This window comes from Argiope bruennichi, chromosome 9, assembly GCF_947563725.1.
Source record: "Argiope bruennichi chromosome 9, qqArgBrue1.1, whole genome shotgun sequence".
Classification (NCBI taxonomy): Eukaryota; Metazoa; Arthropoda; class Arachnida; order Araneae; family Araneidae; genus Argiope; species Argiope bruennichi.
Window position 1 is genome coordinate 33,729,879 of NC_079159.1, and position 26,923 is coordinate 33,756,801.

The 26,923-nt window shown below is 27.6% G+C and overlaps 1 protein-coding gene across 1 annotated transcript in view; it reads left to right on the plus strand.

Annotated features, from left to right (window-relative positions):
* The first annotated feature begins 16,509 nt into the window (after positions 1 to 16,509).
* Positions 16,510 to 26,923, plus strand: part of LOC129985293 (chaoptin-like) — a 63,858-nt gene continuing 53,444 nt past the window's right edge. Inside the window, exon 1 of the mRNA XM_056095270.1 lies at positions 16,510 to 16,666. The gene's annotated coding sequence lies outside the window, so the exon portion shown is untranslated. The remainder of the gene's footprint in view (positions 16,667 to 26,923) is intronic.

A 26,923-nucleotide genomic window follows, 5' to 3' on the forward strand; every position in this document is an offset into this window, starting at 1 on the left:
ATTAGTTCGAAATATGCCGATAGAAAATAGACATTGGACTAACATGGTTGTGAGCCTATATAGCAGTATTCTAAAGTTAATTACATTCATTTTTTTTTTTTTGCATTTTAAGAAAATAAATTGAAGAAAATTTCCGTCAATCAAGTTAATCCAGAAATTTATTTAGAACTTTTATTACAATCGAATTGCCGGCGTTCTGGCGTAGGGGTAGCGCATCTTCCCCGTGATCTGGGGGGTCGAATCCCGGTATGGTTGTCCTTCATCTGTGTTCTATCTGTAAGGTGTGTGAATGTGCCCTCCTGTAAAAAGATGTTGTGAAAGTGATAAAAAGGCGCTGTGCAAGTGAATATGTGTGTTTCATCTTCATATGAGCTAGAAGTCAGATTCGGCCCTCGGGTTCTTAGGGGTCTTTACCCTCAGGAGCTACTGCAACCTCTTTCCATGGTAACGCGGGCACGCCATCATTATAACCGAATCAATAATGAATTTTCCTGATTATTAGCTATATGCTATCAATAAATAGAATCAACTTTTGTATGCATCACGTTTTACTCATTTGCCTCTCAAACATTTTAGAATTTGCTTCAGAAACTATTTTTCAGTTATATATATGCGATCGCCCGAAAAATGCGCCATATATTTTTTATTCTCAAAATGCTTTGCTTTGTTTATGAGCTTCTATAACCATGACAATATTAAAAACCACAAAGTTAAAAGAAAAATTGTGAAAGAAAAGGAATTCTTTACAATCTTGATCGTAATCTTCTAACATTTAATATTTAAAGCATAAGTGTTAAAAGCTAAAAAAAGTTTTACCCTTAATGAATTTTCATGTTTAATAAATATTTGAAATCAACCGAGAGATGGGCGTAGTTAATGGAAAAACAATACAATAAATAAATAAAAATAAAAAATAAAAAAAAGTACTTAAGATTTTTTTTAATTTTCAAAAAAAAAAAAAAAAAAAACTATTTGGATGTATTTCTACGTTATCATGAACCATCGCCACGTGAGTTCTACAGATCAACTGCGTGCAATTATATGATTAACTGCGTATTTTAAACATAAATAATACCTCTCATTACATTACAAGACATGAAAATTCCCGAACCATTATTTTTAGCATTTACACATACGGAAACACTGCATTTACAACATGACCACTGTGGTACCTTTGTATAATGGAATTTTACACCTTAATCTGTTTGAAAATATAGGCCAACACCCTTTTTTCGTACATGAATAAACGGCAAAGAATGAGATGACTCTCGAGACTTAGTGAACTTATATAGAACCGATTTTGTATTTATTGTTGATTTTTTTTTTGCTTCAATCGATTTTTTTATTCATTTTTACATCATAAAAAAAAGTAATTTTTTTTGTATAAATTTATTATTCATTATTTTTACCTTATTTCTATCCGAAAACAATTTTTCCTGCTTTTATTACTTTTTATATAATTAATCATAATTCGTGACACCCGCCGAAATGAAATTGTGCTAAAATAGCATTCCAACATCGAAAATTGTCACGTATAAAGAGATAAACTGACAAAGATTCTAGTAGCATTCGGAAACAATAAAACAGTTTTGGTGAAATTAAAATTAAAAAAAAAACACTATGCAATGGTTGCTACATAAAGAGATATGATATTTTAAACATACTATGTTTTACATCGCTATTAATTTAAGGTTAATGGAAAAAACTTTTACGTGTCTTTTCCATAAAAATAGTCATATATTAAAATGTTAAAACTCATAAGACAATTCCGTTGACTAAACTGCCAATTTAGTCGTAATTAAGGCCATTAAAATATTAACGGTCCTTGGCAATTCGCTTGTTCGCCGGCAAATGGGTTTTCAAATACATTTCATATATCCATCTTCATAATCATGATTCTCACAAAAAGTATTTTTAAGAATCAAAATGTGGATCAAATTAAACATTAAAATAAGACTTTAAAACTTCAATACTTTAATAACTCTACATCTTCTTTGTTTATAAAGTAAATGAAACTTTCTATTGGAATTTAATTTTATAATGTCATGAAGCTATTATAAAAGAGTAATTGCTCGAGTGATCTATCCGTTAAGAGCATACACAGTACTGTAACTTCACTTTCTTATTACTCATGTAATGTGTGCAGATACTTTAAGCTCGTGTAATATGTGCTTTATCTTTCAGAATTAAAAGAAAATCGCGAAATTAAATATTTGATGAAACAACGGAATAATATTGTAGAAAATTATTCGAAAAGAGTGCATCTATATTGTCACTCTAAATCAAACGATCTACCCTATAAAGCGCTAACAAATATATACTCACAAACCGTGAATAAATAAGATTCACATATTTTTTTTTTAAAATGGCAATACGTTTCCAGTGTGGATAGATCATTATCATAAACGTAATTCAAAGTTACTTATTTTCTTGTTGTAAATATATATTGTGCATTAAAATCCACATAAACACGCTTAATACATACCACAACGTTTAATAAAAACACTTTACAAAATCAAAACAGGTTTAATGCTTACCATACGCATTCCAATTTATTATAATAAGGGCCCAAGTGTTCCTTAAATAAATTTTGAATCGGATTTGGATCAAATAAAAAATTATTAGTGATTAGAAAGTTGTTGCACACTGTCTTATTTAAAATTCTTAAATAAATATAGGCAACAACATTGCTTAGGAAATTTTAAGAACTTAAAAATGTTTAATTTCTTATTCTTTTTAAAATATTTGTAACTATTTTTGTTAGAATATATAATATTTGAATAAAATAATTGTTTATCTCATAATTTATAATTGCATCTTAACATTCGAGTAAAATTTTTAAAAGCAATAAAAGTATCTCTGTTATAAATATATTAATAAAGAAATACATTTTTGTAAATTATTATCGTTTGATTTTTTTTCTAAAGTTAAAAAGGCTAAGTTGAAAATTAAACATAAAAAAAAATCGCCTTAATGAAAATAAATGTATCAATACTCTCTGCTTGGAAATGCCGGATTGTTTATTTCCATGCAGAGAGTATTAATACATCGATTTCATAATAGACATCTTTTCTTTTTTTTTTTTTGAAAATAATAGGTTTGGCCTTTATTTACTTAGATCAAGATAGCATTAAAAATATAATCGAAGCGAAGAACGATTGTGTCTATCATTACCGCTTGAATTCTTCTATAGTTAAAAATACTCAGTTGAAAGAAAATAAAATTGAAAAAATTCACCATAATTAAAATAAATGTATTAATACTCTCTTCATGGAAAGATTGGATTGTACATTTCCATGCAGACAATATTAATACATCTATTTCATAACAGACGGAGTTTTTAGTGAAAATAGTATGTTTGTCATTTTATTCAGATCAAGATAACATCAAATATATTATCAAAGCGAAAAAACTCAAGAGGTCATTTCTTAACTTTTAATGTTTGAAATTTATAAAAAAAAGGAAAAAGACATTTCATGGAACCAACTTTTGCATATAAGTTAAACGACAATCTGATACATTAAAATGCTAAAACTTTTATGACAATATCGTTAATTAAATTACCTCAGAACTTTTGAGAACAAATTTATCAATAATGTTTCCTGTCATCGTCCTTTTCAAGTTATGATATACCTTGAAGATAAAAAGTAAATGAACATAAACTTTTTTTAAAGAATGTGTATATACTTCCCGTGAAAAAAATGTGGTGTCCTCAGGCTACAATTTTTTCCCCAAAAAAGTTTTCAACTTATATATCCAAGAATAACACAAAAGCGAACTGCAGACGATTTTCTTCCTGGCAAACATCTCGCTTGGAATTATGCATCACGATTTGAAAAACTCGCGCCATTTCTTTTTTCATTCTTTTTTTGTTTTGTTTTGTGCTTTTATTTTTTATATTTATTGTTTTTTGACATTGCATTGCCTTTCTCCCACGACATTAAAAAAAAAGCTGGATATATTTATTTCTTACTTTATTTTTTTATTTTTTTTTTTTTTTTTGCTGTCAGGTAATCTGTGAAATGAAAAAAAAATGTAACTTAAAAAAAATTCAAATAAAAAAAGAACTTCTGAAAACATCGAGAAAGCTCATTATGCCTTCGGGTAAAACCGCGGTAAGAAACCGACGAAAAATGAAAATTTGCCGTTGAAAAAGCATAAAACGGATCGATTGAAAATTGGATATCGCTGAGTTTTGGCTGTGAGTCATAGAATAATGTCCTAAAGTGCAATTACACTTTTTGTTGCTCGTAAATTTAATGCAGATTCGGAAAAAGTAACGCAAAATATATATATCAATATTTGTAATACATAAATCCATTTAGAATTTTGATTCTATAATATGATGAATTTTGTTGATTATTACTGATACTCAGATAATTTACAACACAGAAACTGAACACATCCAACAGATTAATGCATTTTTTTCTGCAGTTTTAAATAGTTTTTATTTTCATTTCTCCTCTCATAATTCAGACGAATATATTTTCTTGCTATTATGTTTTAGCACTACTATTGTGAATTTTGATATGTTCACAAATTTTGCTTAATCATCTTATTACAAGGCTTCTCATTTTTAAAAATATTTAGGATAGTCCAATTGTTGCGATATATGGAGAATATTGGTAAATATGTTACCTCTAATTTAATCTAGTATTAATGTATATATTACTTAGTTAATATCCCTACAATTATTTAGTTAATTTAATTACTGAGTTCTGCACCATTTTTGTATGGAATTAAATCTAGTGATAGAATTTCAATATACATAGCATAATTCCCATCAATTGTGTTTAAGTATACTACGAAAATTAGATTTTTTTATCGCTTAATGATTGAATAACCTACACAGCACTAACGGCTTCGTGTAATTTAAGAGTTTTTAAAAAGAATTTCCTGTTTTTAATGAACGCATATAATTCACAAACTTAATTAAGTAAAATAAGCAATTGCTTTAAATGTTTAGTATTAACTAGGAAATAACCAAAACAAATCAAATAATAAACGCTATTTTAACATAATGACCATGAAAAAGTCTAGAAATTTGTGAAAAAATTCGAATTGCAGTTGAATTTGAAGTAAGAAGGGATGACTTATTCAAATTCTGCTATAAGAACTGTAGTAATTTGATTCATTTTTGTGGAAAACAATATAGAATTCAGGAAGAATGAAAAAAAAAAAAATAAGATCATTTTAAGTTGATAATTAAAAAAAGAATGCACTAAATGGTATCTTTTAAGTGTGGAAATATTCAAAACCCTTTTAACCCCATGCATAAATTAAAGATGAGAATACACGCCAAACTCAGTTCAGATTTTGTTATTTTTCACCAACAAACCTTTCAGATCTATTAAGGGCAAACACTTCTAACAAAGCACAAAAGAAAACTTTCCTTAGAAAAGGGTTCTATAAGGAAGAAACTTTGGCGAAGTTCTAAGCAAGGCGTTGCATTGAACCATCTGTTACACTGGACGTGATCGATTTCATATACAGAAGGAAAATACTGCGATCAGCAAAGAAGGACCGCCTGTTAGGCGATCTACTTCCATACAAAACTGAATTAAGCTGAGAAATATGAGACTGCCTTCATTTAACTGCACTTTACAGCCTCCTCGACCAGCCCCCAGCTGCTGTGAGAAAGAGTTCATTGCTGAAGAGAAGGAAAATATATTCAATCACTAGAGTAATTTTAAATTTCGGTTACTTGGGATCAAGAGTAATTTGTTTTTATTTTCTGGTACTCGAAGTATAGAAAAGGATAATAAGCATAAAAAGGATAAAATTTGTCAAAAACCTTTAGTGTAATTTTTGGATGAATTCCGGTATATGTGGGAATGATGGTAATTTCTTATTTACTTATGCACGAAGTATACGCATAGAAAGCATTAATTGGTCAAAAATGCTGAATTTGATTTCTGAATAATTTCAGATTTTTGTAGGATCATTGGTAGTTTATTTTTATTTATTTATTTATTAATTTTTTTTGTTCACGAAATAGATATATAAAACGAATTGAATTCTTTAAAAATGCTAGAAATTTATTTATTTTTTGGCATATTTATGGCTTATGGGAGAAATTTAAATTTTTTTTCGAAATTTTCTACTCAAAGTAAACTTATAAAAAGGATTAAATTTGTCAAAAACCTCGACTGGAATTTTTGGAGGAATCATGGTTTATGTGGGAAAAATGCTAATTTTTTACTTTCTTATGCAAGAAGTATACGCACAAAAAGCATTAATTTGTCAAAAAATTTTCATTTGATTTTTAAATAATTTAAGATTTTTGTGGGATAAATATAAATTTTACTTTTTTTCACGAAACAGATATTTAAAAAAATGAATTTGTTCATAAAATTGAATTTTGTAATTAAATAAATAAAGCGTGGTTTTATTTATTTATTTATTTTGCATATTTATGACTTATGTGGAAACAACGAAATTTTTATTTTCTTTCTTTTTTTTCAAAATATTCCAGCAGAAGATATTAAATTAGTCAAAAAGATCAGTATTGGTCATTAGATAAAATCTAGGATTTTGTTCATTTAGTAACCGACTGGAATTTTTTGTATCGTTTATTATTTCATCGTTGGAATTACGCCTTTTTTTCTTGTGTACATTTTAAAATAATGATAGCAAATCACAGCAAATTGGAAGGAAAGATGTGACTCTAAGATTAAATTTGCAAATCTAAATTTAAGCCTGCTGACAGTAAACAGTATTTAGGCAATTCTATTTCCAAATTTTTTATTGTATTATTAAACTGAGTATGCTATATTTACAACCTCCATAATTAAATTTGCAAAATTGTCTGATACATTTATTCCTGTTCTAGTTGGTTAGAATTAGAATAATTTTTTTAAAGTTTTTAAAAATAAAAATAATAATTGTGTTGTGGTCAATCTGATATCCTAGAATTTTTAATAGTAAGATGTCTTAAAATTCAAATTCAAATCAGACCCCCCACCCTCGAATGCTTTCGAAATTTTTCAAATAGCTTAGTTAAAATTGCGAAGTTAACAACAACAGCTGTAAGTGCTTGATGAAATACTTGATATTAAAAAGGAATATTTTTAATACGCATGAAGAATAGTTCTTGCATACCAATAAATTTATCACAATTTCTTATGTGTAAGTTTAAGAAAATTACTAGGAAAGAAGATTTCCTGTTTTTTCTCCTGTAAATGAAATACAATATAAACGCACAAAATGAATAATCAATAAAGTGCATTTAAGCTCTTTAAATACAAAAGATGCACCTTGTATAGCAAGAAAAGCAACTTATAATAAAGTGAATAGGCTGAATTTATTGAGACTTGTTACAGCGCTCCTAGTAGTAAAATGAGGAGTTTATAAAATATGTCTAAACAAAGGTATCGGCTGAAAAGAAAAATTCAAAAAAGATGTGCTCTACATAATGCTAAAAACTCAGGAAAAAGTTTCATGGATTTATCTTCAAAATTGACGAAGATATTTGCTAGTAAAATCACGAAATTTCCGTTGGATCATTATTGTTTATATTTTGCATCGAAATGTTTAAAAATCTTCTTTAAACACGCAAACAGATAAAAGATGATTAGTAAATTAGAAAGTTTCTGTTTGGGAATCGGTCAGCAATATTGAATGTCAATTTCGCTAACTTCAATAATATCCAGATTTCAAATCCGAATATTTCTCTCCACAAGTATCCTATCCACTAATAAAGGTTATAATATAAAGCCACTTGATTATCTTACAATATATATGATGAAATCTTTTCATCAAAGTACTGTTTTATACCCCAGAATCTTGAAGACAAGCGAAACCTCAGTACATTTGAATTTCGATGTGTTCTAGCTGACAGTTCAGTGACATAGACCCTTCCACTTTCGGCATATTTATTTTCAGAACGAGACAATGAAAACAATAAGAATCAGTAACTAACTGACGCTGTCCGCTGTTAAGTTTCAACAGATGCTACCCCATCTTGGTCCGTGTAAGAAAACCAAAGGATGAAGAATACAAAGGACCATATTTTTAAGAAATAAACTCTTTTGAGGTGCAAGACTCCAACTTCTATTGTATAAACAGTTTCCCTATATTAAAGCCCATTTGTGTGATATGAATAATTCTTAAATAGACTATTATCGTATCATATAGCATTTCTATATCTTACAAGTTTAGTTATACATCTTAACATAATTTGATAATCGTTTAACACTTTATGTCCGCCACTTTGGTGATGGATTTTCCATAGATTCATACTAACAACTCGTATATTAAAATACTCCTTTTGCAAATTGAGATATATATTTATGTAGTTGAAACATGTGCATATTAACACTAATAGTAAGGTATGGATTTTTCTGAAGATTACACTGAACTAAATATAAAATTAATATTAACGAAGCGTTTTAGGGTATTTAATCTTATAGCTGAGGAATAAATACTCCAATTTACTTGCAAGTACATGAAAACTACAGTAAATTATAATAAAATCAATTATTAAATCCTAAATGTACCCCTAAAAATAATATTCCCTACATTTAAACTTGAAAACTGATAAGTAGCGTAATAAGTAGCTTAAAAATTGATAAGCCGAAGAGCTTTTTCAGACATTGAAGTTACAAGAACGATAAGTAATTGTTTCATTTATTGATTGAAAACTCCAAAAAATATTACACAGCAATCTTGGATTGTATTTGTTGCCTAACAAGTATCTATTTCAATACTAATAATAGATACGTGTAATACTACTTTCTATATTACTAATAATACCATAGAGTCTCTCTGGAATTAATAGAAGCAGAGAGATTTTAAACACGAATATTTTATTTAGATTTCCCAATATCTTAGTTTTGTAATAAAATCAACATCCTAGAATCTGAATAAGTTTCTCTTTTATAAATTGTTTCATATCAGATTTTGAATACATTATTCAAAATCTTATTATTGTTAAAATCTTGTTTATACTCTAAAGAACTCCTCGGTTAGAATGAGACACTATATTTATGAAGAATGGTAAGCTCTGAATTCTATAAAGCAATTTGAATACTGATTTAATGTCCTTTGATTAAAGAAATCATTAATATTTCATGAGTTCTTTGAAAATGGGAGTTGAAGTAGAATCAAATTCATATATCTTTACAGAAGAAACAAAAATTAAAAACACGCTTTATAAAAGTAATATTGAATTATGCTTAAAAGTAAAAAAAGAAAATATTAGAAGAAAGATTTTATTATTTACATTAAATAAAACGCAATTCAATTCAATTTTTCTAAACGCAATTCAATTTCTTTTATTAAATAAGATGAAGAAAATTCTTTTATTAATAACAGAAGAAAAATAACAAGTTATTCCCACTAGAATAACTATCTTAAAATAGGAATATTATTTACATAATTTAAATGCGTCGCTTGTATAGAAATGATAATTCTGTTAGTTCTCTAAAAAATATATTATTTTGGTTTATGATGATTTTCGAGCTTTAGATAATATAAGTTTCGCATTACTGAATAATTGGTGTAATTCAAGACTTGTAAATAGTCAGCCAGAGTCACTTTTACAATCTAAAAATAAACAGATTGTGTCATTTGTTTATTTATTTTATTTAAAATAACTTTGTAATCATAATGGCAAATGATAATTCAAATGTTTAGTTATATTCTATATCTGTCATTCTAACTTGTACGGTTATTACATAGCTAACGGTAACGGTTATAAAATACCTAAAAATTCAAAAAAAATTTAAAAAATTATAAACCGAAGAATCTTCTATGAACAGTGGTAGTGGTCTCATTGAAGCTTATTCACACATCCATACTGATTTTATCCCCCCCCCCACGCATAAATTTTCGAATATTGGCGAAGAAAACAAATCTCCTGCATGGTATTGGCGAGTAAATATAGATATTTGGTGAGAATCTAGCGTTTTTACTAAATTTATTATGTAATACTTGGCGATAAATTCTTGACATGCAATTGATATTACACGGAAATCGAATCTGTGTTTCAAACGCGTTTTTTCCCCCAAAAAATTGAAACCAAAATTTGACATGGTGCTAGAATTGGAGTCAAAAAATCATATACCAAATTTGATATACTTAAATGACTGTGTTTTAGACTTATCATGTTTGCATGCTTATTGAAGCACAGGCCGGCAAGCGGTTAGACACTGGTTTTATTTATCTTTTTATCAATAGGTATCTACAATTTTGATGTTAAATCTATGTACCAAATGTCATCTACTTTTGTATCTTCGTTTTGTAATTAAAATGTGAACTCAGTTTCGGACTGAGAGACATCCTCTAAATGAGTTTCGCTCAAAATTTGGAAAGAATCTACAAAACTGGCTAAAAAATCATATACTAATTTATAAGTTTCACCGGTATATCTATTTGCTCATATACACATAGACATAATGCCAAAAAAGTTTGTCTTGCACTCGGAAACTTAGAGATTTGTGAAATCTCGAATTCAACTTTTGCACGATTACAATACTTAATTTATATTTCGTAGAAGAGAAAGTAAAAAAAAAAAATCATGCAGTTATTAATGAACCAAGCCTGGTATGAATTCAGAGCAGGCTTGAATTTCTTAAACTCAAAATATAAGGTAGTTTTCATTTCCATTTTCAATTTATTGCACTGCTATTATGGGTTATGAGAATTTCGATATCATCTGAGGCTAGTCTTCGTGCAGCTCCAACTTGCGTGCCTCGTATTTTTTTATTCTATTTCTATCTTATTTCTTTACTTTATTTATGCCAGAAAGAGGTATAAGTTCTTAGTAAATAAATTTAGATATTTTTCCAAAATGAATTAGGAATTTCGTTTAACAGCAATCATTGCATAGACAGATTACGGTACGGTTCCTTCGCCAAGCTAGCAAAATATTCGCCAACACTATTATTTTATGCAGAATTTCTTCATAAAATCATTTGGCCTTGTTGAGTTGCAACCGATATTTTGTAAATTGTTCGATTAATAAGATTTCTGTCAGAAAATAATTTTTTTTTTGGATTGTGCGTAGGTAATATACATTAAATATTGCGATTAAAATGGGTTAAACCGCAGTTTAGAAAATATAATTTCTCTCGGATTTTTAGAAAAATTAAAGTGAAATGGCATAATTTCAGTTTTTTATTACTTTCAATTAATTTTTTCTTCGAAAACTTTAAAATTGTTTTCTGTTGCATCTTCTCATTAAATATAGATTCAATAAAATTACAATTATAAAAATAATATTGATGTTTTATATCAACATTAATATTATATTAAATTAATGTATTTTTGTAGCCGCTCTTGTAACATAAACCATAATTTATTGTGCTGATGTCAGAGACAGCGCCCTCTGATGCCTTGTAGTGCTATGACTCAATTCGGGTCAGATGAAGGCATGTGTTGCATGCTTTGATCTATGCTCTTATATGTATATCTTAAAGTTATTCTAAAATTTGCGTGTAAATTGTCTGTGTCTAACGCAACCTCTAAATAAATAACTGTTACACTATTTCGGAATTTTTACTGATCCTATTAAAGACCTCACATTTTAATATTTCAGTAATGTATTTTAATAGTAAAAATGCTCTATTATTACACAAGAATATTGATATAAAGTAAAATAAAGCAAATTAAAAAAAAACTTTCTGATTGTTGCCATCGAAAATTGAATACAATGAATTATAAATAAATAAAAATGTGCCGTAGAAATTGTGAAATGCCAAAGAAATAATAATCTACGCACAAAGAAATAAATTATTTTTTCACTCATATTTTTGTAAAAAAAATCTGTATATATTTATGTAAAAAATAAGAATTTTTCTATTTGATATTCAAATATTTTAATAATTCAAACCCCTCTAAAAGTCAGATGTTGAGAAAATCATGATTTTTAAACGAATTTCCATAATAAATTCCTTTATTGAAGGGGAACAAATAAAAATTAAAAATGCAGAAACATAAGAAATTTATTTAAAACATTTATTTAAAACTAGGAGAAAAAGAAAGATATTCCAAAAGTTATCAAGATATGGAAAACACAATTAAAATATGGTCATAAATAAATTTAAAAAGTGAAACTCCTTCATATTAAAATACCACAATGAGTACCAGAGAAAAATACAACTTTGGGGAATCTGAAATAATCTTAATTAAAATTCGCCCGATTCTAATCACAGTATGATTTAATGTCTTTATTAATAACTACCAATATCCCCCCGCCTTCAGACAAAAATCCACCACTCCTACAATATCTTTTCTGGGGTCTTCAATTAGAGGATGCAATTAGTTATCTATTATCTTACTCTCATTTATGAGATGATATAAAATGTTAAATTTATTATCAGTTCCAGTTTTTTCTGGTCCTTAAATCACGGATGTCCGAAACAGTTCCCCGCATTATGGAATTTCTACGCTAAATGAAAGAGACATTATTTTTAATGGGAATTTTCAGGATTTAATGACTGCTGATTTTTTTCTCCAAATAATTGGAGCTACTGTCTTCTTGCTTATAAGGGGGAAATGATGTTGGTGTTATCATTCGATTAATTCCTCCAATGTGCATATTTTGGATGTACATTGAAGCCACAATTTTTTGGCAATATTATGACACAAACTAATGATGATAATGATAATGATTAACTCATTATATTTGTAAAATGAGCTTCAGTTAGTCATTCTTTATGACTAACTGATGATTAGCTACAATTTTTTTAGCAATTTTATGACAAAAGTAGTCATGAGAATGATAATTAATGCATTATATTTGTAACATGAGTATCAGTTAATTATTCTTTACTACGAAAGTCATATTTTAATCTGTATAGAAAAAAGAAGTAATTGGATGGATTAAAATATAAATCTTAGGCATAAATAAGTTTTTCAGTTGTTAAAGAGTCTTCTTTTGTGAGAAATTTGGTTGAACTAAATATTAGCTTTCCTGACAGCTAAACTGTTACATGGAATATACTTATTATAAAATTTATTTTGTTACTTGGTAAGATTTATCAAGTAACAAATGATGACTTCAATGAAGAAAATGGATTAAAATAGTAATCTCAATTGTGTAAGATTTTTAAGCTGTTAAAGAGTCGCTTTTGTGACCGACTTGATAGAATTAAATAAAAAGAGAATATTAGCTTTCCTGACAGCTAAACTATTATATAGAATATATCTATTATAAAATTTATTTTTGTTATTTTATAAGATTTATCAAGTAAAAATAATGACTTTTATAAAGAAGATGGATTAAAATTGGATAGATCAGAATAGTAATCTCAATTTTAAATAAGATTTTTTAGTTGTTAAAAAGTTTGTCTATCAATTTTAGGGAAAAAATAGAAACAGAATATTAGCTTTCATAACAGTTAAACTATTTAGACGGAATATAGTTATTAGAAAATTTACATTTGTTACTTGCTAAGATTTATCAAGTAACAAATGTAGACTTGAAGATGTGAGACTTATTAATTTATATATGAATATTTCCATTTATACAAAAATGAATTATGTATTATTATTAAAGTAAGTTACAACTTTGAATATTCGATTTTGGTTGAAAATATAGCATTGCTTTTTATTCAAAATTCTAAATTTCTAATCAATATTTTTATAAAATATTTTGAATTTTCTTCCTTCAGGAAACGATATTCATTTCTATATTTGAATAATTTACATTTTTAATGCTATTTTATATATTTAAATTCTATTTTCTCAAATTATAAAAATTTATAAAAATAGATTACAGTAAATTGTATAAATTAAAATCTAACCTGAATTTTTTGTCCAAAATTTGTACAGCAAATTTAAATAAGTTCTATAAATTCTGAATACTAATTCGGCTCAAGCCGGTCGGGTAACTTGATTGTCGGTGGGTCGGTTTTGTATCGGTGTCTACTGCAAAATAGGGATGTAATCTGTACCATCGAATCATTCTTAGAATATTAAATAGAAATTAATACATTCAAAAGATCCATACATAACATTACATAATATTTAATACATAACAAATTTATTATTCAGAAAATATAATAATTTTCCTTTTAATAAATTATAATTTTTCTTTATTAAAATCTTGTATTTCAAACAGGTTGTTTAATTGTTCTTGTTTGATCTTATACTCTTAGATCATAATTTCCATGGTAATAATGATGTTTTGATAAATGAACTCTGACAGATTTCCGTAGTTCCTTTCTTCTTTAAATATCGAAATAAAATACAGTGAAGCATCTTCTGGGAATAATCTTTAAATAATAAAAACACCATAAAGCATTTATTGATTTCTTTTTTGCTTCTAGTTTAAGATTCGATTTTTAATTTTTTTTTAAATTTTTTTCTCTGATTTTCAATTTTTAATTATATTTAGACATCAATAAATCGTTTGCCATAAGATTGCTTTGTTCCATAAAATCCTTTGAATAAAGACTTCAAATTTCCTTTGTAAAATTAAATATATTTTTATGCATTGCATATATACTCAACTAAATTTATGGTATTAAATAAATTCATCCTGAAAAGTGAAAAACTTCTGCAGTTTTTCATCCTGCAAATATATTCTGATTTCAACGAATATTAAAAGACTTCTCAGTAGATAAATTTTGCAAATTACAGAATTGAAATATTTGATTTTGGGAAAAATGAAATATATATATATATATATAGTATTCATTGTTTATTTTTAATGCTATTTTGTTATATAAATTTTTTTTTCGTAATATTAGATGATAATATAATGTCTGAGCAAATAAATACTAAAAAAATAAAGCATACGACTCTTTATAGATTCTTTTCAAAATGTCAAAAAAGTCTGTGAATAGTAGTAATAAGCAACATTATAACGAATGAAATATTTAATCAGAAATTCGGGCTTTCTTCGAATACTCTTTTAGAATTTTTTTTCCGGTCAACTATAAACTTTAATCTTACTTTGCTTCATTTTGAAAAATTACCCTTCTTCTACCGTTAGATATGCTTATTTTATAACTTAGATGCGATCTTGAATAAAGGAATATTTCTTTTCGAAAAAAATGAAAACATTGAATTTTATATAATTATTTAGTAACTCATCTTATCAAGCAGAGATCTTATTATTAGTTTAGTATTACTTATTATGCATTTTTAAGCCTCATTTTCTCACTGGTTGCAAACTATCTCTTTTTACTTTGCTTTGTGTAACTATATCCATTCTTCCTTTAGGTATTTTCATTCCAGAACATAGCGATTTTGAATAACAGAATATTTCGTATCGAAAAAATCGGAAACACCAATTTCTATCAAAATATTATTAATGCCATTTCGAATTTAGAAGAATTATTAACATCAGAGGATAAAGTTAGAGTAAATAGTTAATGAAAAAGAATAAAACACTTTTAAATCAAAAATATTTATAAGATATTTTAAAAAATAAAAACAAAAAAAACCCCGTCAGACTATCTTTATGGAACTGCCAGAAAAGCAAATAAGAAATCATGTCAAATAAATCCTAAAAACAGTTATATTAAAGTAAATAAAACTGCATTGCGTCTTTATTTATAATAGCTTAGGTAGCGATTTTAAATAACAGAATATTTTTCCTCAAAAAAAAAAAAATGAAAACATTGATCATACCAAAATATTACTAACGTTATTTTGATATTAGACGAATCATTAAAATCAGACGATAAAGTTAGAATAAGCAGTTAATGAAAAAGAATAAAACAGGTTTAAATCAATCAATTTACTGCATATTTAATTTTAAAAAAACACCTTTGGATTGTCTCTATTAAACTACAAAAAATAATGTAGAATCAATCCTAAAAGTAGTTATATTAAAGTAAATAAAATTGGATTGCTTCTTTATTTATAATAGCCTAGGCAGCAATCTTAAATGACGGAATATTTCTCCTAAAAAATTTAAACATTGATTTCTATGAAAACATTATTAAGGTCATTTCGATTTAGATGATAGTTATGATAATATTATAAAAGTCAGACGATAAAGTTAGAGTAAGTAATTACTGAAAAAGAATAAAACAGTTTTAAACCAAACGATTTATTACATATTTTTTTCAAAACTCAAAAAAAAAAAAAAAAAAAAAAAACATGGCAGATTGCCTCTGCAGAACTATCACAAAATAAAATAATAAATCATGTAGAATCAAACCTAAAAATAGTTATATAAAAGCAAATAAAACTGCATTGCTTCCATATTTAGAAAAAGAAAAATCTTTATTCTTTAACTGAAACATGAACTTTTGTTCCTTACGAGATGATCGCAGAGATATAAAATAAATATTTAGAAAAAAATAATAGACGGCTATCTAAGGAAGTGCCTTCTTTTTTGACTGAGATTCACCTCACGTCTCAAAGAAATTCTCAAATGTTACATGACTGCCGGAAGGATCTGTAAAAACAGGGGGGCGCTTGAGGGATTTAGTTTCTTGGGGGGAATGATGCGCATGCGCGTGATTAGAGGGCTCCCTCAAGTGAGAAAACCGATGTCGCGCCGGCCGAAAAGTGTGAGTCTCTCCTGGCCAAAGCTTGTGACGTTCGATTCAGTCCTCAACCCCCTAACTTTCTGGCAGCAGTGGGGAAAACGATCGAAGTTCGGTTTCTTTTTCGAACCTTCGTCTGCGCGTTTCGAGGATATTTCCCGCCTTTCTTGCTTCCCTTTCTCTCTGTCGGATCTTGCGAATTGTAAAATATAAAGAAGGTAAGTTTTTGCTTGTTTGTTTGTTTTTTCCTTTATGCTTTGAAAGTTTATGGAAAATGGAATGATTAAATTTTGTGGTTCAATTTTATATTTTTCTGGATGGAAATAAAAGAAGAAGGAAAAAAAAAATTATTTGTTATATAGTAAGATTTTAGATACGAAATGTGTACTATAAATTTTCTTGTCTTTTATCTTTAGCTTCACTTTACACTCTTTCTTTTTTTTCTCCTAACATTTCAAAAATGTATACGATGTTTACCTTTTCGAATATTATTATGAATAGTGATAAGATTATGATTGGCTTCAGAAGATTCGTGTTTTTGGACTTTTTACTTAAAAATTGCGCTTAAATTTAGTTAAAACTGTATTATATTTGAATAGATGAATATATATCTAACTATATTACATTTTAATATATTATAATAATAGAATAATAATCACAAGTCAAATAACTTCAAACTTGATGCAATTAATATTGAATAAGTAATTAGCAATACTGTATAATTTGAAAATTATATTCGAATCGTAAAATGTTTCACTTTAATAATTTTGGCAAATGAGCTACTTACGTTTCTCATTGTATTAGATAAAGAATATTAAATTCTTTATATAAATGGAAGTAGGTGCCTCAAAAAGCCAAATTAATACATCTGTGCCTATAATGCTTGAAATATAATATATAATAAATACAACGATAGAGAAATAAAGGAAAATTAACTTTTCATTTTTAAAAAATTTGAGTCAGTAGAATTGATTTCAAATAAGAAAGAGCAAAATTGTGTGTTATTTCTTTATTACATTTTGCTTTTAGGTGATTTTATTTATTGCCTTTGTTTCAGTTACTAAGCAATAAATATCACTTTCACAACGATTAAACAAAACAAAAAAAAATATCCATCGAAAATGAAAAGTAGTTTAACAAGAATGTCGTAAACATATGAGACTGTCTTATTTATGTTGACGGGTTCAAGATCTTATCTTAGAGTATTGCATCGAATTTTTAAAACTTATAAGTTAAAACATAGACGTAAATAACATAGACTTTATAATTTCACACAAATGTACATCGTGCCGCGGCAAATATTTCTACGTATTACTAGTTGAATAAGAAAGACAGTCTTCCTGCGAAAGTTGTTGTCTGATTAGACTGTATAGAAAATGGAACTGTTCAAATGTTAACAAGCCGATAATATAAGGTTTTTTGAATAATTAATAGTACTTAAGTTTGTATTTTCCAAAATATAATCAGACATTTACCTAAATTATTAATTGGATATTTCATAAATTTTTTATTCAAATATTCAATTTTCATAACTAATTTTTCTTTTTATTATGTATTAAAAATTAAATAAAATGCTTTTTCTTTGAATTTATTATATTATTTGATATGATTGAAATAATTTTGAAGACTTAAAGTTACTTTTGCTTAGAGATCTATTCTAGAGTGCTAAAATTCCGCTCACTATGAACCTGCTTATGATGTTATGGAATTTGATAAAACGTCAAGGTTTTTCCCTTAGAAAAATAAAATGTCATCTTAAAAAATAAGTTGTATTTAAGCGAAAAGATGAAAATTATCTTTAGATATATTTTACTGATAAATTTCTATATTAAATTTGAAACTATTTCCTTCAAATTGATCATTTCGTTAAATAACCCATGTTATCTCAATAAAAAGTTAAAGTTTGTAAGTTAAAGAAATATTTTCTTTTTAAAATGCATAAATATATTCAAAAGATTTTTCAAAATGTAAATTCAAATGTAAATTTTTTTTCATCTTTCGCATAAATAAATAAATAAAATAAAATAAGTAAATAAATAAAAATAAAAGAAGTAAAAAGAACACTATTTTATTCCAGCTCTTCAAAATGGCCACATTTAACTTGCAATGAAAGCAAAATTCTATATATTTAAGAACTCATTTTTTATTAATTTAAAACTTATTTTTATGATATATCACAATAAAGCATAACTTAATTTGAATTCACAAACCAAATATCAGAACAGAATAAATATTATACAAGCTATAATAAGAATGTAAATACTACCATTCCGTTAAGCTACGATTACAATCAATTATTCTCAATCTAATGAGCAACAGCAAAATGTGACAAATATTCGCTAATCGAATTTACCTTCGGATTATTAAACTTACGAACTATATTCATACACGAAGTTAATATTTTGCAAATTGCTGTAAGAGTGAAAGAATAATTATTTAATTTGGTTTACGATTACCCCCAATTGAACATTCAGCATCAAATAGAGGCATATGTTCGGTAATCGAATTTACATATAGATTAAACCTCTTTCACTGAGAAGTGTGGTTAACGGAATTTCAAAATATGACTAAGCGAATAGTCAATTACTTGAAACCGACAGTTTAACATACCCGATTATTAGATGTCAAAGTTAATTACTTAAAGCGTACCTTTTTGTCCAGATTAGCCAAGATACGGAATTGCTCGGATAAGATTCGCTATTAAATGCAATTGATATTTGATAAATAGCATTCTGGATTGTGGCACAAAATGCGATTGATATTTTTCAAATAGAATTCTGGATTGTAACTCAAAATGTAATTGATATTTGGCATTTGAAATTCATATTTTTGGCATTCCTCCAAAACAAGGGCCATGAAATCCATGACTAATAGATTATTTTGTACAATTTGATTATTTATTAATTGCAAGCAAATATAAACGTGTATAACATTTTTTTATTAAAAAATATTAAAATTAAAAAAAACAAGCTTTAAACTAATTATTTTTGAAAAATTATTGATTCATACTTTAGGTAGGAATTATTATGCGAAATTATTATGTGTACTTTAGTTATTTGTTGAATGTTTAGTCAAATCTTATTTAATTCGGATTTCTATTAAACCTTTTACAATTCGTCTCAACAGTTATCAGAAAGACGTAATGATAATATAATGCATAGCATAGATTTTTTTTCATATTGATATGATGTTAAAGAAAACATTTGAGATAATAACACTTTATCCACAAGATAAAATGTTATTATCATTCTTATTCATATTTTATCAGTAATCAGCAATCCATAGCAAAGCAATTAAAATTACGGGTTGAATATTAAAGAATAAATGGAATTCATGCAATTTCATGCCCATATCATCTAAATGAATTTTACTAATAATAAAGAAATATGCATACACGTGTAGGTTAATTCTCTAAAGAGCAAATCATTTCAGTTGGTAGTTACCAAATTTAACACAAATATAGTTTGGAGGGTTGGAATTTGCGCCTCAGAGGGATTCGTTTTCCGAAATTTTAATCTTTTAAGATACAAGCGAAATTTTGTCAATTTTTCATAATAACTCTCGAAATTAGGATTGCACAAATATAATTTTAAAACTATTTTAAAATTCAAAAACAAGCTGGTTTTTATTTCTTGACACTGATGTACTTACAGTGCAATTTTCTCTTTGATTGTCTACATTAAAAAAAAAAATATGTATATTCTCTCATTTTGTGCATTTTCAAAAATAAATTTTATAAGTGTGAAATGCAGATAGTTTTCGATGTTTCATTAAATGTTTAATCGCATTATTTTCTTATAAAAATGGAATTTATAGAAGAAGGATATTGTTTAATAATATATTTTAATAATTTCTGGAAAAAAGAAAAAGTATTAAAAATTCCATTACAGACAACGTGCAATTAGACGGTAGATTACCGGTGCAAGAGACGGTAGTTTTTGTAATCATATTATGAAGATATGTAATTTGATACCATTAAGAATATTTATTTACAAAATAAATATGACAAGTACAGGACTATTACAACTGCACGCCTTTCATATCGTGAATTTCATAATTTGAAGCTTTCAAATACTTTTCTAAGAAAATAATAAGCATCAAATTGTCCTCAAGGGATTTAAATAAAATTAAATAAATATTCATGGATACACATAAAAAAAACGGAAATTAAGAGAACGTAAGTTGAGAAAGCATTTCGCTTTATTTCACAAGAAACCATAAAACATAGCCGAAATGTATGCATATTTATTACAGCTGCATTTAAAGACAGTATTTCAGTAATAAATACACAACTACGCAGATAGCAAATGTTAGATAATGTTAATAAAAAGCAACAACAGCAAGCGATAAACACTCCAAAGAGAAAATTCACTTGACTTACTCGTTTTCAGCGTCACTCGCCTGTAGACATTTTCTAACAGGGCATGCAATTTTCTACAAGTGCCCTTAAATTTCGAATCCTAGTAAATATATTGCTAAAATTGTCGCAATTTCGAGAACATTCAAGGTTGTCGCCAAAATCTGCCAACCTTTTCGCCAAATCGAGGATCATTGACATGATATCCCATCAACATACATTATGAAGAACTGTAAATCTCTTTACAGCAATAAGACTCACATTACCGAGAAGCAACATTACAAATTCCTAACAATAGCTTTAAAATTCTTTCTTTTCTAATTGGAATGTCAACATTATTAAAATGTTTGTCATTTCACCAGGAAAGTCAATCTTTACCATCTTGAGTGCACATTATCATGCATGAATCATTTCTCTTCTTTCTGCTATTAGTTTTTAGTCATTATTACACCAATACTATTTGCTTTAAAATGCATGAATACAATCGCGTGCGCTTCGTGTACATTGTGTTTCTAATTTGATTTTAGTTTTTGAATAAAGATTCCACATTTAATTTGCGGGTGATTTCATAAGGCATGAGCACGAAGTCAGTCTATATTAATTCGAAACAGAAAGCAAAAATCTATTCTTTAGAGACAAAATTATCGAAAGAAATTCATTTTCCATTTTTTTAAAAATAATTTATTTTATCGATACTTTATTATTAAACATTCATTTTTCTTCTTAAATCTTTTATTGTTTAACCCTTTAAAGGGCCATTTTTTTCTAGTCATATTATGTTAAAATATTTTTAAGCTTGAAATTAGAATAAGAAAAGGGATTCATTTAGTTTATTAGATAAATTTAATTTGATTAATTAATTAATTTGGTTAATTAATAATTAAGTAAAAAATCAAGATGCATCACTTTGTCTGAGATAAAGAACTGAAGCATCTAAGTTTCTGTCTTTCTAAAAAAAATTGTCAGAACTTATGCCAACCTACATAATTTCGAACAAAGATTGATAAATTTGGTGGGAAGCATACTTCCCACGGCCCTAGAAAGGGTTAAGAGAATTACCATAAAACAGCTTCCTACAGTTGTTAAATTAAATGTTTCTGCTGATCTACAACAATAAAGGGCAAAACTAACTTCATAGTGAACATAAGGTGAATTGTTTCTTCACACAGTGTCATTTTTTTTTTTTCAAATAATGACATCTTTTATAAAATGATCGCACAAATGAAGTTGGATTTTTAATTTCAATCTAAATGCTGAGACTCTTTAAATAACATTTTTCTTCTGACCAAGAATAATAAGAATATTGTGATCCAAACTGTTTTTTGTAATTTATTTAATATGATTAACATAAATATCTACCTACAACTGTTAAATTAAATGTTCCTGCTGATTTACAATAATAAGAGAGAAAACTAGATTCATAGTGAACATAAGTTGAATTGCTTCTTCACAAAGTGTCAATTTTTTTTTTAAATGACATTTTTCTTAAAATAAATGATCCCGTATATAGTTGGAATTTCGATTTTAATCTAAATACTAAGGACCTCTAATTTTCCTCCCATCACGAAAAAAAAAAAAAAAAAAAAAAAAAAAAAAAAAGATGAAAGATTATCTCTGCAAAAAATAATGAGATGATATGCCTATTCTTTGTGCGACATTTGAAATTGGTGGGAATTGGTGGGATAAATTTGGTGGGAAGCATACTTCCCACGGCCTTAGAAAGGGATAAAACATATCAGTTAACTAAAAGCAGCATGGACTATGGCTGTATTCAAATATTAAAACAGAAATTTATCCCAGCTAATCCAATATTTGTTTGAATTTATTTAAGTGATACAAAGAAATAAAGTTCATTTTTACTATAAAAAATCTTAAATTTTTATTTTATACTATCTATGTTCACTTACTATTATAGATTTTAAAAATCCTCTAAAAATCGCCTTTATTTTTTTATTCACAAATTATAAACCCCATTCTGAATCTCTCAAGAAACCTTATCTATCGATTGCATTAAATAGAGTCTCAAGACGGTCTTTCAAAATAAATGCTTTTTGGCGAATTAAACATTAAAATAGCTTTCTCCCTTTTCAAATCGTTGAGAAATATTAACATATATTAATACATAATACTGCCGGTGTATTGGCGTAGGAGTAGCGCTTCTTTCCCGTTTTCTGGGAGTCCTGGGTTCGAGTCCCGGCGTGGGCATAATTGTTCTTTCGTTATTCTATGTGTGAATGTGCATTCCTGTTGAAAGGGGTTGTACAAGTGCAATTGATGCGTGAGTAGCAAAGTCGTACACATGGCCCTAGTTGGCACAACTATAAAAACAAGAGACACTTCTCCACCGGTTTAAAATCGCTGTCTGCGTAATTGTGGGGTTGTCCATGGCAGGTGCCATAAGAAACAACATAGTAATAAAATATTAACCTTTTCAGTCAATAAAGCTAGATACAACGCAACTATCTTAGGTTAACATTTGTGGATGATCTAAAAACCAGCAGGAGTGATCTTCCCAAAACTTTCTCGCATATACTCTAATAAATGTGTTACCCAAAGAATGCTTTGCATGACTATGGTATACAATAGTTACGAAATATCAACATTTGCCGTGAATATAGCATTTTTACCGAATCTATCGCATCATCCTTGGTGAGGTATTTGGCGATTAATTTCTGGCATGTGGTTAACATTATCCGAAAATCGAATTCGGTTTTCATGCACGTTTTCCCGAACTGATTGAAATAAAAATTTGATACTGAACTATAATTGTAGTCACAAATTCCCACACCAAATTTGATTTATTTAAGTCATTGCGTCTTTGAGTTATCACATTTGCATGCTTCTGAAAGTATAGACTTACAGATGGTAATTTTCCTGTTGGATTTGATCAAAATTTGAAAGGCGTCTAGAGTATAAATGTCGATTCTGTGTATCGAATTGTATCTATCTAGATCTTTCCATTTCGTAGTTATCGTGTTAAATTATATTCGAACAGCCAAAAAGACGAACTTTTCAGCGAAGTTTGGGTTAAAATTTGATAGAAATATTCCAATTTGGTATAAAGACCAAATACCAAATTTGGTATAGCAAATTTCACCCAGCTAGATCAAAACGGTTTTCAATTATCTTTGTCATAGACAGAAGAAGGACATTTGCTAAAAATTTGTTTTTTTGATTCAAGAAGGTTCAAAACGTGGAGATTTGTCAAAATCTCGAGTTTGAATTTTTTGACGATTACTGCACTTTCTCTATACGAGAAAGTAAAACGATGCACAGCAGTTTAAAGAAAATGAAGCATAATGGTTTAGTGATGCAATATTTGTACCAGTTCTTATACAGAAAAAAAAAATACTGGAATTGTTTAAATCCAGTTCATACAGTGAGGAAAAATTCTACTCATACTATAGTACATTATCAAAATTCTACTCATAATTCAATTACATAATATAATTCAAAGTTACAATTTCAATACTAATTCTACACACTGAAAGAATTTACTGGCCTTGTATAACTCTAGGCATTAAGGGAAAAAATTAATTTTTCATTGCCTTACTAACTCGTATAAAAAGGAATTGTATATGTATATAAAATAAATTGATATTGTATCGATCTAGAAAAGCTAATTCTAATGTATAATAAAACATTTAATCATATATTATCTGTACAAGCCCATATGCAAAGGGATATTTTATTAGAACGACAGCAGTTCAAACATATATGAAAATAAAAGTTTTAATTGCACTCTATCTGTACTAGGCATATGCAAAAGAAATTTTTACAAGTACTAAGTCAATCCTGACATAAAGGAGAACAAAGAATTTTAACGGTACATTTGTTGCGCTAGAATTCTATACTAAAAATTCTATTATTATTAATAAGCTCAGATATAAAGGAAAATAAATGGCTGATGGCATTTCTTTTGTACTTGTACTATACAAAGGGAATTTTCTTCCTTTTCATAGGACTAATACAAAACTTATGCCTTTCTGCAAAGAAAAATATTTAATTTCCTCAAAAATGTCAGGAAAATGAAATATTTTAATAATTGCTTCAGAAATGAGATAAATTTCTATTTTACTAAGCTATCACAAAGAAAGCAACCTAATTATTCTCACAAGTAGGAAGGTACATTTTCTGAATTCGTAATTTTATCTTCCGATTATAATTTAATCATTCTGTGTACATAGTAATAGGTTTCTCTCAAATCTATGGACATTAAAGCTTATGAATTATTTTAATCTCTCTTGAAAGTGTTTTAACAAAGAAATTCGTCAGATTTTATCACTGAATATAAAGTATACATTTTAAAAACTTAAAATAATGATATTCTGTCATTTCCGAAATATTTGAAATTTTTCAATAATATGAATTTGATTCTGTTTTCTGAGGATATGTTATCTGTTTGTGATATATTTATTATAGTACATTTTTTTATCTATATGTATGATAAAATTTAAAATATGTTAAGAAATTTAAAGATATTTAAAAGCAATGTCTGAAATTACTCACCATATTAATCATTTCTTAAAGATTTTAAATTACACTTATAGTGAAGAGTGCGAAAATATCTTTTTCGAGTATGTTTAAAAATTGGTCTGTAAGTATTTATTCTTGAATTTTAAAATAATACAGGGTGTTTATAAAGTCCCGGACCCATTTTGATGTTTAATAACTCATAAAATAATAAAGATATAAACACACTTATGGCATTTATTGATGGAATAACTCATATATTTTCCTTTTCAGGTTTGAATATTTTTACTTTTGTAAATATCGTCTGCGCGTGTGGTTAATTTCAGATAATTTCATTTTCCAGTCTAAATATCTGTACTTTTCTAAATATTGTCTGCTTATTAATTGCATTTTTCTCTCTTTTGTTTTTGGCAACTATTGCAATGTTATGTTTACTTTTGATGTGTTTGTTCTATGTAGTACTTTTATATGTGATGTTTTATTCGAGCGGATATTAAGGAGAATGCATACACCACAAGAGAAAGCACAGATTTTGTGGTGGTTCATGGAAATGAAATCGATAGTGCAAGCACAGAGAAATTTCAGAAGAATTTACCAAAAAGATCCTCCATCCAAAAACAGCATCTTGCGGTGGAAAAAGAATTTTCTAGAAATTGGAAGTATCGAAGATAAGAAATGTTCCAGACGTCCTTGCACAAGTGATTTTGATGTTGAGCGTGTCAGAGAGACATTTTTACACAATCCTAGAATATCTGTGAGATCAGCGGCAACAGAATTGGATATGCCAATTTCGACGGTGTACAAGGTTATTAAGAAAAAATTAAGACTGCATGCATACAAAGTTCAAATTGTTCAAGTTTTGGAACCGAATGATAGGCCTAGGAGGATGGCCTTTGCAACAGATATGCTAAGGAGGATAGAAGATGCTGCTGATTTTCTGAAGAGCATAATGTTCTCCGATGAAGCATCCTTTCATGTTTCTGGCATTGTTAATCGCCATAAAGTGCGCAAATGGCTCTGTGGATGCCGACATGCTCGTCGCTACCTGGCGTGAAATTGACTATCGACTTGATATTCTCCGTGCGACGAAAGGGGCACACGTGGAAGTTCATTGACAAGGGCCATGAAACTTTTTGAGTCTATTTAACCATTTATGTTATTAATTTAAATCTATCTTTATTATTTTATGAGTTATTAAACATCAAAATGGGTCCGGGACTTTATAAACACCCTGTATTTCCAAACAAATAAAGGGTTTAGATTATAATTCTTTCTAGATATGTATAAATAATAAGGTAGTGTCTGTATTCAAAACATAAGGTTTTACGCCCCATTTTTATTCTTCATTTGTTATGTTAGACTGACAAAACATTCATGGAATTTTTAAATTAATTTTCTTAACTTTTGGTTTGATACTAATTAAAAAAGTCTGTATGATTTTAAAAGAATAAAATAGTGTTTTTAATTATCCTGGCAAAGTTAACTCTTTGTAAATGAAATAGATTTTCTTCGTTTTACCATAATTATTTGACTCCGAATCGTCATTACAAAATGGAAAATAAAATTGCTTTAGCGATTGTATTTTAGAAGATGTGCTGAAAAATTATTATTACGAGTTGAAACTTTGATAAAAAGAAAGTATATA